Source organism: Thermobia domestica, chromosome 6, assembly GCF_964235325.1.
Source record: "Thermobia domestica chromosome 6, izTheDome1.hap1.1, whole genome shotgun sequence".
Lineage (NCBI taxonomy): Eukaryota > Metazoa > Arthropoda > Insecta > Zygentoma > Lepismatidae > Thermobia > Thermobia domestica.
Genome location: NC_137459.1, coordinates 313,589,417 through 313,602,377, shown reverse-complemented (window position 1 = coordinate 313,602,377; position 12,961 = coordinate 313,589,417). Strand labels below are relative to the sequence as shown.

The 12,961-nt window shown below is 46.8% G+C and overlaps 1 non-coding gene and 1 pseudogene across 1 annotated transcript; both read left to right on the top strand.

Annotated features, from left to right (window-relative positions):
• The first annotated feature begins 8,766 nt into the window (after positions 1–8,766).
• On the top strand, positions 8,767–11,291 carry LOC145688573 (small subunit ribosomal RNA; annotated as a pseudogene).
• An 891-nt stretch (positions 11,292–12,182) lies between these two features.
• On the top strand, positions 12,183–12,334 carry LOC145688719 (5.8S ribosomal RNA). The gene has a single exon (XR_014131969.1). It is a non-coding gene; the product is annotated as a 5.8S ribosomal RNA (ribosomal RNA).
• The last annotated feature ends 627 nt before the right edge of the window (positions 12,335–12,961 follow it).

Sequence of the window (12,961 nt, the reverse complement as noted above, 5' to 3'; positions counted from 1 at the left end):
ACACAATCAGCAGTATGTTAGATATTATGAATGAAAAGTCGGCAACTATGAGCATCGTGGAAGCGAATGTGAGCATTTTGAAACTACGTGTGAACATTCTGAAGGCAACTATGAGTATTTTGAAAATGAGCTGGAACCATTAAGTAGGCAACTATGAGCCCTTTGTACGCAATTATGAAGGAAAAGTCGGCAACTATGAACGTTTTGACGGCAACTGTGAGGCCTTGGTCGGCAATAATGAACGAATAGTCGGCAACTATGAACGTTTTGACGGCAACTGTGAGGCCTTCGTCGGCAATTATGAACGAAAAGTCGGCAACTATGAGCGTTTTGACGGCAACTGTGAGGCTTTGGTCGGCAATTATGAACGAATAGTCGGCAACTATGAGCGTTTTGACGGCAAATGTGAGGCCTTGGTCGGCAATTATGAACGAATGGTCGGCAACTATGAGCGTTTTGACGGCAACTGTGAGGCCTTGGTCGGCAATTATGAACGAAAAGTCGCCAACTATGAGCGTTTTGATGGCAACTGTGAGGCCTTGGTCGGCAATTATGAACGAATGGTCGGCAACTATGAGCACTTTTTTTCTTAATGTGAGCATTCTGACGGCTTATGCAAATAATGTGACGGGAACTGTGAGCCTTTTGATAGCAACCATGATCCATTTAACTTACACTATCAGCAGTATGTTAGATATTATGAATGAAAAGTCGGCAACTATGAGCATCGTGGAAGCGAATGTGAGCATTTTGAAACTACGTGTGAACATTCTGAAGGCAACTATGAGTATTTTGAAGATGAGCTGGGACCATTAAGTAGGCAACTATGAGCCCTTTGTACGCAATTATGAACGAAAAGTCGGCAACTATGAGCGTTTTGACGGCAACAGTGAGGAGTTGGTCGGCAATTATGAGCAAATAGTCGGCAACTATGAGCCCTTTTTTTTTTTTTGAATGTGAGCATTCTGACGGCTTGTGTCAAGAATCTGACCGCAACTATGAGACTTTTGACAGCAACCATCAACCATGTAACTTACACTATCAGCATTATGAATAAAAAGTCGGCAACTATGACCATCGTGGGAGCGAGTGTGAGCTTTTTGAAAGTACGTGTGAACATTCTGAAGGCAACTGTGAGTATTTTGAAGATAAGCACGAAACATTATGTAGGCAACTATGAGCCCTTTGTACGCAATTATGAACGAAAAGTCGGCAACTATGAGCGTTTTGACGGCAACTGTGAGGAGTTGGTCGGCAATTATGAGCAAATAGTCGGCAACTATGAGCACTTTTTTTTTTTTGAATGTGAGCATTCTGACGGCTTGTGTCAAGAATCTGACCGCAACTATGAGACTTTTGACAGCAACCATCAACCATTTAACTTACACTATCAGCAATATGTTAGATATTATGAATGAAAAGTCAGCAACTATGAGCATCATGGAAGCGAGTGTGAGCATTTTGAAATTACGTTTGAACATTCTGAAGGCAACTGTGAGTATTTTGAAGATGAGAACGAACCATTATGTAGGCAACTATGAGCCCTTTGTACGCAATTATGAACAAAAAGTCGGCAACTATGAGCGTTTTGACGGCAACTGTGAGGCCTTGGTCGGCAATTATGAACGAATGGTCGGCAACTATGAGCACTTTTTTTCTTAATGTGAGCATTCTGACGGCTTGTGCAAATAATGTGACGGGAACTGTGAGCCTTTTGATAGCAACCATGATCCATTTAACTTACACTATCAGCAGTATGTTAGATATTATGAATGAAAAGTCGGCAACTATGAGCATCGTGGAAGCGAATGTGAGCATTTTGAAACTACGTGTGAACATTCTGAAGGCAACTATGAGTATTTTGAAGATGAGCTGGAACCATTAAGTAGGCAACTATGAGCCCTTTGTACGCAATTATGAAGGAAAAGTCGGCAACTATGAACGTTTTGACGGCAACTGTGAGGCCTTGGTCGGCAATTATGAACGAATAGTCGGCAACTATGAACGTTTTGACGGCAACTGTGAGGCTTTCGTCGGCAATTATGAACGAAAAGTCGGCAACTATGAGCGTTTTGACGGCAACTGTGAGGCTTTGGTCGGCAATTATGAACGAATAGTCGGCAACTATGAGCGTTTTGACGGCAACTGTGAGGCCTTGGTCGGCAATTATGAACGAATGGTCGGCAACTATGAGCGTTTTGACGGCAACTGTGAGGCCTTGGTCGGCAATTATGAACGAAAAGTCGCCAACTATGAGCGTTTTGATGGCAACTGTGAGGCCTTGGTCGGCAATTATGAACGAATGGTCGGCAACTATGAGCACTTTTTTTCTTAATGTGAGCATTCTGACGGCTTGTGCAAATAATGTGACGGGAACTGTGAGCCTTTTGATAGCAACCATGATCCATTTAACTTACACTATCAGCAGTATGTTAGATATTATGAATGAAAAGTCGGCAACTATGAGCATCGTGGAAGCGAATGTGAGCATTTTGAAACTACGTGTGAACATTCTGAAGGCAACTATGAGTATTTTGAAGATGAGCTGGAACCATTAATTAGGCAACTATGAGCCCTTTGTACGAAATTATGAAGGAAAAGTCGGCAACTATGAACGTTTTGACGGCAACTGTGAGGCCTTCGTCGGCAATTATGAACGAAAAATCGGCAACTATGAGCGTTTTGACGGCAACTGTGAGGCCTTGGTCGGCAACTATGAGCACTCTTTTTTTAAAATTTGAGCATTATGACGGCTTGTGTGAAAAATTTGACCGCAACTGTGAGACTTTTGACAGCAACCATGAACCATTTAACTTACATTATCAGTATTATGAATTAAAAGTCGGCAACTATGAGCATCGTGTAAGCGAGTGTGAGCATTTTGAAAGTACGTGTGAACATTCTGAAGGCAACTGTGATTATTTTGAAGATGAGCACGAACGAGTATGTGATTAACTATGAGCCCATTGTCCGCAATTATCAACGAAAAGTCGGCAACTATGAGCGTTTTGACGGCAACTGTGAGGCCTATGTCCGCAATTATGAACAAATAGTCGGCAACTATGAACGCTTTGACGGCAAGTGTGAGCATTGTGACGCCTTTTGTGACGATTCTGACGGCAACTGTGAGCCATTAGTCGGGAACTATAAACTTTTATGTCGGGGACTATGAATGAAAAGTCGGCAACTATGAGCGTTTTGACGGCAACTGTGAGGCATTGGTCGGCAATTATGAGCGAGTAGTCGGCAACTATGAGCGTTTTGACGGCAACTGTGAGGCCTTAGTCGGCAATTATGAACGAATAGTCGGCAACTGTGAGGCCTTGGTCGGCAATTATGAACGAATGGTCGCCAACTATGAGCACTTTTTTTCTTAATGTGAGCATTCTGACGGCTTGTGCAAATAATGTGACGGCAACTGTGAGCCTTTTGATAGCAACCATGAACCATTTAACTTACACTATCAGGAGTATGTTAGATATTATGAATGAAAAGTCGGCAACTATGAGCATCGTGGAAGCGAATGTGAGCATTTTGAAACTACGTGTGAACATTCTGAAGGCAATTATGAATATTTTGAAGATGAGCTGGAACCATTAAGTAGGCAACTATGAGCCCTTTGTACGCAATTATGAACGAAAAGTCGGCAACTGTGAGCGTTTTGACGGCAACTGTGAGGCATTGGTCGGCAATTATGAACGAATAGTCGGCAACTATGAACGTTTCGACGGCAATTGTGAGGCCTTGGTCGGCAATTATGAACGAAAAGTCGGCAACTATGAGCGTTTTGACGGCAACTGTGAGGCCTTGGTCGGCAACTATGAGCACTTTTTTTTTAATGTGAGCATTATGACGGCTTTTGTGAAAAATCTGACCGCAACTGTGAAACTTTTGAGAGCAACCATGAACCCTTTAACTTACATTATCAGCATTATGAATTAAAAGTCGGCAACTATGAGCATCGTGTAAGCGAGTGTGAGCATTTTGAAATTACGTGTGAACAGTCTGAAGGCAACTGTGTTTATTTTGAAGATGAGCACGAACCAGTATGTGATTAACTATGAGCCCATTGTCCGGAATTATCAACGAAAATTCGGCAACTATGAGCGTTTTGACGGCAACTGTGAGGCCTATGTCCGCAATTATGAACACATAGTCGGCAACTATGAGCGCTTTGACGGCAAGTGTGAGCATTGTGACGCCTTTTGTGACGATTCTGACGGCAACTGTGAGCCATTAGTCGGGAACTATAAACTTTTATGTCGGGGACTATGAATGAAAAGTCGGCAACTATGAGCACTCTGACGGCAAGTGTGAGCAATTTGACGTCTACTGTGAGGATTCTGACGGCAACTGTGAGCTATTTGAGTGGAACTATTAAGCATTGTGTGTGCAACTTTGAACGCTCTGAGGGGTTTCCTGAACATGTTGACAGCATGTATGAACCACATTTCGGGAACAGTGGGCAATCTGACGGGAACTGTGAACATTGTTGTTGGCGACTTTTCACCCAGCATAACGTTAGAATATGACGGCAACCGTGGCTTCGTTTGCCGTCATTTTTGACATTCTGTGATTTTTCGTGACTGGTGTGCAATCGAGAGGAATCGCTACATTATAGGGATTAGGGTACAGAAGCAGCCCCGTTTACACTTTGTTAAGTCCTGGCTTGAAATTGTTCTATGAGGTTGTAATTAACATGAGTTTGACCTAATTCATGTTTTTGGATTGTTCTTTACATTAATTTTGTAACCCGAGCGCGAAAAGCAGCCCTTTTCGTAGAGAACTTTTTACCCAGCATAACCTTTGAGTATGGCGGCAACTGTGGCTTCGTTTGCCGTCATTTTTGAGATTCCGTGATTTTCGTGACTGGTGTCCGATCGAGAGGAATCTCATCACTATAGGAGGTATGGTAGTGGGCAATCCTGCTATATACTTAGGTTAGGTTAGGCTGGCTTATACTTTCAATTTGTTCCCAGAAGTTAGGAGAGTGTAAAAGTTGTTAAGTTTTGAGTGTCGTATTCTGTAACGGTTTATATATATACTGGATGTCAAATCACGTTTTCCCACCCTTGCGTGGGATGTATACGGCAACCGTGGCTGCATTCGCCGTCATGGTCAAAACGAGGCTGCGCAACGCCGGCAATTTCAAGACAGGTGTAGTATCGAGAGGAATCTCTACACTATAGGAGGTAGGGTAGTGAACAAGCCTTCTATATAAACATTCCCTTTAAATTGTTCACGGAGGTTGGAGAGACCGCTAATGGTATTGCTTTCTAAATGAGGCTTACTTTTTTCTCTCCGCGGCCTAGTCTGTCGAGAAATCTTGACTTCTGGCCACAGACAGAAAGCTAGTCTTCGCAGGAGGCGGAAATGGCTAAATTGGGAAGGGAAGCCACAGGCTGGTTGGTTTCTTTATGGGAGTCTAAACGCACTATCGCTGTTGATGTTGGTTAATTTTGAAGGCGGACTAATATCGGCGGATGGTAGTGTAGGCTCAAAAGGAATTTTATCAGCCGCAGGCAAGAACCCTGGGATGCTATTCACGGGCGTCCTAGCCGGTCAAGGTGTAGAGGAGGTTGCAAACCCTGTTGCTGCCTGGGAGGAATGCTTCATAGAAATGTGCGTCCATGGGCGGACCTATGAAAGGGCATGCAGTGCGGGTTTGCCAGCACGCCTAATGTTGTCCAAAGACTTCCTCGTATTTTGACAAAGAATGTCAGAAACCTTGGTCGGACGGCTGTTTCTAAGAGGGCACGTGGCGATGGGGAATGTGTGAGGTAGGCTCTCATACGGAAGTACCTGTCGTTTACGGGAAGGAGACAATCCTTCTTAACCCGAGGCCTAGCCTGTCGATCACGCCTTCGGGCAATTGACTTCTGGCCGATGCCGCTTTGTGCGGTTGCTGAATGCGAAGAATACTTGAACGGAAGCTACTGTCACACCCAGAGGACACGAGTAAGACTTATATCACTGGAGCAGGAGCCTAAATGTGCTTTTGTGGGTAGCCATACGGCCAGTTCTAACGTGTGCGAGGCCCCACGAGAGTAGGCTTATTCTGGTGGATGAGAAGTCTTTTAATATTTGCTCTGTCGGGTGAACGGAAGCCACAGTCATCCGTAGGACACGAGTAGACTTATTTCACTGGAGCAGGAGTCTAAATGTGCTTTTGTGGGCAACCTTACGGCCAGTTCTAACGGGAGCCAGGCCCCACAAGAGTAGGCTTATTCCGGTGGAGAAGGAGTCTTTAAAATTTGCTGTGTCGGGTGAACGGCTATATTTGAACGGAAGCCACAGTCATCCGTAGGACACGAGTAGACTTATTTCACTGGAGCAGGAGTCTAAATGTGCTTTTGTGGGCAACCTTACGGCCAGTTCTAACGGGAGCCAGGCCCCACAAGAGTAGGCTTATTCCGGTGGAGAAGGAGTCTTTAAAATTTGCTGTGTCGGGTGAACGGCTATATTTGAACGGAAGCCACAGTCATCCGTAGGACACGAGTAGACTTATTTCACTGGAGCAGGAGTCTAAATGTGCTTTTGTGGGCAACCTTACGGCCAGTTCTAACGGGAGCCAGGCCCCACAAGAGTAGGCTTATTCCGGTGGAGAAGGAGTCTTTAAAATTTGCTGTGTCGGGTGAACGGCTATATTTGAACGGAAGCCACAGTCATCCGTAGGACACGAGTAGACTTATTTCACTGGAGCAGGAGTCTAAATGTGCTTTTGTGGGCAACCTTACGGCCAGTTCTAACGGGAGCCAGGCCCCACAAGAGTAGGCTTATTCCGGTGGAGAAGAAGTCTTTAAAATTTGCTGTGTCGGGTGAACGGCTATATTTGAACGGAAGCCACAGTCATCCGTAGGACACAAGTAGACTTATTTCACTGGAGCAGAAGTCTAAACGTGCTTTTGTGGGCAACCTTACGGCCAGTTCTAACGGGAGCCAGGCCCCACGAGAGTAGGCTTACTCCGGATGAGAAGGAGTCTTTAAAATTTGCTGTGTCGGGTGACCGGCCATGAAACCTTTGTGAGGACTTGTCTCCTCGTTTCCACAGCATTTCCGCGCCTGTAAGTTGCGGAAGGTAGCATGCTATGCTTGAAGAACTGTCATCCGTTTAAGGACAGGAGTAGACTAATTCCATTGAGGCAGGAGTCTAATATGCTTTTGTGCACAGCCATACGGCCAGTCCTAACGGGAGCAAGGCTCGCAAAAGTAGGCTTTATTTCAATGGACCAGAAGTCTTTAATATTGCTCTGTCGGGATTGTCAGTTCAAACGGGAGCAGTTTCTGCACGCTACAAACCGCTGACGAGATCTTTCTCGTGTCAATGTGATTCCCTAGCCTGGGCCGGCGCAAGGCTGGCTGGCGAACAAGGTAATTGGGCCTCTGGGTTTCATACACACGAGGTGTCTCAGATGCGTTTAGGGTGAACAGGAATAATCCGTGCAATTCTCTAGCCTGGGCCGGCGCAAGGCTGGCTGGCGAACAAGGTAATTGGGCCTCTGAGTTTTGCATTTCGGAGTTTCCTTAATTCCGGGAGGAGCCACAAAGAAGAGTCCTGAGAGTTTCTCGTGTCCATGCAATTCTCTAGCCTGGGCCGGCGCAAGGCTGGCTGGCGAACAAGGTAATTGGGCCTCTGAGTTTTGTACACACGAGTGGTCTTAGGATCCTTCGGGCTCAACAGGGATTGTTGGAGAAAGTCTCTAGCCTGGGCCGGCGCAAGGCTGGCTGGCGAACAAGGTAATTGGGCCTCTGAGTCTTTATTCCCAGTTTCCTTAGTTCCCGGGTTAGGTTCACCTGTTAAATCGGAGGAGTCCGATTTATGTGTAAAGATAATGCCAGAGTGAAGGGAGCCAGATTTCACTTGAAGGAGCAAGAGCCAGTGTGGTTAAGAAGTGAGCCGTTTTGTACTCTTAAGGAGGGATGCCGATTGACTTTGAACGGGCTGTCCTCGCTTTAGAGTTTGGGCCAGTTGACGGGAGCTTACTTGTCCTTCTTGAGAATGAGGCCAGATAGCATGTCCTTTCTAGCTTACAAAGGCTTATGCGGAGCATTGTTTTTTGTAAGTGACTTTTTATTCTCCATGTGGCATTTAAGTACCGATTTTCCTTAAGTTAAGGACGGTATAGACTCATCGCCAGTTTGAGCGTGTATCACTTGTCGAACGGAAGCCACTGTCATCCAAGGACACTAGTAGACTTATATTTCACTGGAGCAGGAGTCTAAATGTGCTTTTGTGGGTACCCTTACGGCCAGTTCTAACGGGAGCCAGGCCCCACAAAAGTAGGCTTATTCCGGTGGAAAAAGGAGTCTTTAAAATTTGCTGTGTCGGGTGAACGGCTATATGTAAACGGAAGCCACAGTCATCCGTAGGACATGAGTAGACTTATTTCGCTGGAGGAGGAGTCTAAATGTGCTTTTGTGGGTACCCTTACGGCCAGTTCTAACGGGAGCCAGGCCCCACAAAGGTAGGCTTATTCTGGCGGAAGAGGAGTCTTTAAAATTGCTCTGTCGGATGTACCGGCAACGTGTGGAAGGAAGCTGTTGTAACCCAAGGATACAAGTAGGCTTGTTCCATTGGATTGGGAGTCTAATATGCTCTTGGCGGCTGTCACACGGCCAGTATTAACGGGAGCTAGTCACCGCAAGAGTAGGCTTATTCCAGCGGAACAGAAGTCTAAAATGCTTGGTCGGGTGTAGCTTTCCTATCCTTTGTTAGAACGCTGTGTTGGTTGTGTCCAACACTTTCCGGCTTTTTAGTCGGTCAATTCCCTGGTTGATCCTGCCAGTAGTCATATGCTTGTCTCAAAGATTAAGCCATGCATGTCTCAGTGCAAGCCAAAACAAGGTGAAACCGCGAATGGCTCATTAAATCAGTTATGGTTCCTTAGATCGTACCTATCCTACTTGGATAACTGTGGTAATTCTAGAGCTAATACATGCAACTAGAATCCCGCCCAGCAATGGAAGGGATGCTTTTATTAGATTAAAACCAATCGGTCGGTTCGTCCGTCCGAAACCTTGGTGACTCTGAATAACTTTGGGCTGATCGCACGGTCTCTGTACCGGCGACGCATCTTTCAAATGTCTGCCTTATCAACTGTCGATGGTAGGTTCTGCGCCTACCATGGTTGTTACGGGTAACGGGGAATCAGGGTTCGATTCCGGAGAGGGAGCCTGAGAAACGGCTACCACATCCAAGGAAGGCAGCAGGCGCGCAAATTACCCACTCCCGGCACGGGGAGGTAGTGACGAAAAATAACGATACGGGACTCATCCGAGGCCCCGTAATCGGAATGAATACACTTTAAATCCTTTAATGAGAATCTATCGGAGGGCAAGTCTGGTGCCAGCCGCCGCGGTAATTCCAGCTCCGATAGCGTATATTAAAGTTGTTGCGGTTAAAAAGCTCGTAGTTGGATCTGGGTCTCGGACGATCGGTTCGCCGCCCGGCGTTTAACTGATCGTTCCGGACGTCCTGCCGGTTTTTCCTTTCTCGGTGCTCTTCATTGAGTGTCTTGATTGGCCGGCACGTTTACTTTGAACAAATTAGAGTGCTCAAAGCAGGCCGTGTCGCCTGAATGTTCGGTGCATGGAATAATGGAATAGGACCTCGGTTCTATTTTGTTGGTTTTCGGAACTCGAGGTAATGATTAATAGGGACAGACGGGGGCATTAGTATTGCGACGTTAGAGGTGAAATTCTTGGATCGTCGCAAGACTAACCGATGCGAAAGCATTTGCCAAGAATGTTTTCATTAATCAAGAACGAAAGTTAGAGGTTCGAAGGCGATCAGATACCGCCCTAGTTCTAACCATAAACGATGCCAGCCAGCAATCCGCCGAAGTTCCTCCAATGACTCGGCGGGCGGCTTCCGGGAAACCAAAGCTTTTGGGTTCCGGGGGAAGTATGGTTGCAAAGCTGAATATCAAAGCAAAAAGCATTCCCCATATGGGTAATGATTCATAGTTCTATCTTCGAACCTCTAACCCCGTTTTTATCTTTATTAAACAAATTTTATATAATACATACATATTGACGAAATTTACAAGCATTCTAGAAATGTCACAAGTGGCTCCGGTGCTACCCTACGTCCTCGTCGTCGGAGCTGGGACTCACCTCAAGGGGTGCTATAGGCAAAGTCCGAGTGCTCCCCTTGAGGTGAGATTAACAAAATGGGTAGCAACCCCCGATGGTAGCGTGCCTAACGTGCTCACTACCAACGGGGGCCTTTTTTATCTATAGCTAGGTGCACAATTTTATTTATTTCATTGTGTTATGGCCTATCCTTGGTTATAGCGCACAGCACCTTAGTACTAACATTATTATTCACTAGCACCATTATATTAATTTCTTTAATTTTTAGGCCACCTTTTAGTTCCTTTTAATTAACCCTTTCCTTACTCATCACACCTGCACCTCAGATAGGTTGTTTCTCTTTTCAGGTCCCAGCCCCATTCCGGGGAGATGTCCAGGGAAGGTTTGTCATACAGGTGACAAACTAGGCCGAAATGGCGAAGCAGAAGCCACCACCCGGTGAAGACACAGGGGGAGACCTACATGCACCCGTTTAGGCAACCGTCCTGCCGGATGAGGAGGGCGCGGGGAAACTCTCAAGGATTGACGGAATTGACGGAAGGGCACCACCAGGAGTGGGGCCTGCGGCTTAATTTGACTCAACACGGGAAACCTCACCAGGCCCGGACACTGGAAGGATTGACAGATTGAGAGCTCTTTCTTGATTCAGTGGGTGGTGGTGCATGGCCGTTCTTAGTTGGTGGAGCGATTTGTCTGGTTAATTCCGATAACGAACGAGACTCTAGCCTGCTAACTAGGCGTTGGAATCTTTCCTTCCAACGTTCATGTCTTCTTAGAGGGACAGGCTGCCTCTAGCAGCACGAGATTGAGCAATAACAGGTCTGTGATGCCCTTAGATGTTCTGGGCCGCACGCGCGCCACACTGAAGGAATCAACGTGTCTTCCCTGACCGAAAGGTCCGGGTAACCCGCTGAACCTCCTTCGTGCTAGGGATTGGGGCTTGCAATTATGTCCCATAAACGAGGAATTCCCAGTAAGCGCAAGTCATAAGCTTGCGTTGATTACGTCCCTGCCCTTTGTACACACCGCCCGTCGCTACTACCGATTGAATGATTTAGTGAGGCCTTCGGACTGATACCCGGCACCTCCGTCTTGCGGTGGTACCGACGTGTCGGAAAGATGGCCAAACTTGATCATTTAGAGGAAGTAAAAGTCGTAACAAGGTTTCCGTATGTGAACCTGCGGAAGGATCATTATCAATTCATCACCACTGCGGTGGTTGATGTCAAAAGTTTCTTATTAGTGTGTCGTATCAGTTAGATTGACACCGTTGAACGGGAGCCACTGATCTTGACAGGCGAAGGAGAGAAAGGTGAGCCGTGTCTTCCCTTTAGTTGGGAAGCGAGCAGCAAGAACGGGAGCCACTGTCATCGGCGAGGGTAGCGTAGGCTACCTGTTGACACAGGCCGTGTGTCATCAAAGGATTGGAGTAGACTTATTTCGGTGGAAAAGAAGTCTTGAAAAGACTCCAAGAGAGTAAGACTTATTCCATCGGAGCAGGAGTCTTAAATGCTCAGTCAGATGACATGATAAACCAGTTCCGACGTCCAAGGGCTCAAGTAAGCTTATTCCGTTTGAAAAGAAGTCTTGAAAAGACTCCAAGAGAGTAAGACTTATTCCATCGGAGCAGGAGCGTTTAAAATGCTTGTGTCGGATGTCGAGTGCTGGGGTAGAACGGAAGCTTGTCCTCCAAGGACTCGAGTAGGCTGTGACTGCTTTGTGGGAGAAGTCTTGAAAAGGCTCCGAGGAGCAAGGCTTACACGTTAGTAGCACAAGAAGCCTTTAATACGCTCGGGTCGGGCGACTAGAGCTAGAATTCGCTGCTTTGTAGGCCAGTATCCTTTTCTGTTCAAGATGGCCTTCAATGAAAAACTGGTAGCCATGATTTTTGGCTACAAACTCATGGGCAGCCTAAGATTATTCCTTGTGATGCAGGGAAAGGCTTTCGAATGAACACGCCCAGCTTTGTGGTGAGTGACCGCAGCTGACGGGGCCAAACAGGAGGCAGGGCGGCCCCCGATGCGGTTTGTTTACCGAACTTTAATTTCTTGCACGGCATACGTGAAATGCTGTTGTAGAATTTTTACAACCCTGAACGGTGGATCACTTGGCTCGTGGGTCGATGAAGAACGCAGCTAGCTGCGCGAAAGAGTGTGAACTGCAGGACACACGAACATCGACGTTTCGAACGCACATTGCGACCCAGGATCTCTTCTGGGTCACACCTGTCTGAGGGTCGGTAACTTTATCCTGGCGGTGGAAGTTTTTCGGATGACCCCACGGCCTCTCGCTACTTCGGTAGTGATGCTGTGGCCATGTGCAAGGGGCCTGGCAAGGGGTCTCGCGCAAGGCTTGACTTTCTTGTTGGTAACCTCTTGTGACCATGGGTCCGGGGAATGGAAACTGTGTGTTCTTGGGCTTCCGCGACAGCGGTCGTCTTAAATGAGCAGCAAAGGCTGGTGGTTTACATCCGCCTGTTGAGGCAGTTTTTGTCTCGACAAAAGTTCCTAAGTGAATTGGGGAACTTGGTCCTTGGATTTCATCCTTGCCAAACCCCTTTCGATGGGAACGAGACTGTCTTGTGTCCATGCAATTCTCTAGCCTGGGCCGGCGCAAGGCTGGCTGGCGAACAAGGTAATTGGGCCTCTGAGTTTTGTACACATGAGATTAGTCTCTCTCGAAGCATTCAGGGCGAACGAGGGTTTTTGGAGTTCAATTCTCTAGCCTGGGCCGGCGCAAGGCTGGCTGGCGAACAAGGTAATTGGGCCTCTGAGTCTTGGTATTCCAATTTTCCTCTATTCCTGGATAAGCTTCAGTACGAGGTGCCCGGCAAGGGGTCAGGGGGTGACCCCTGACTAACCTTGGC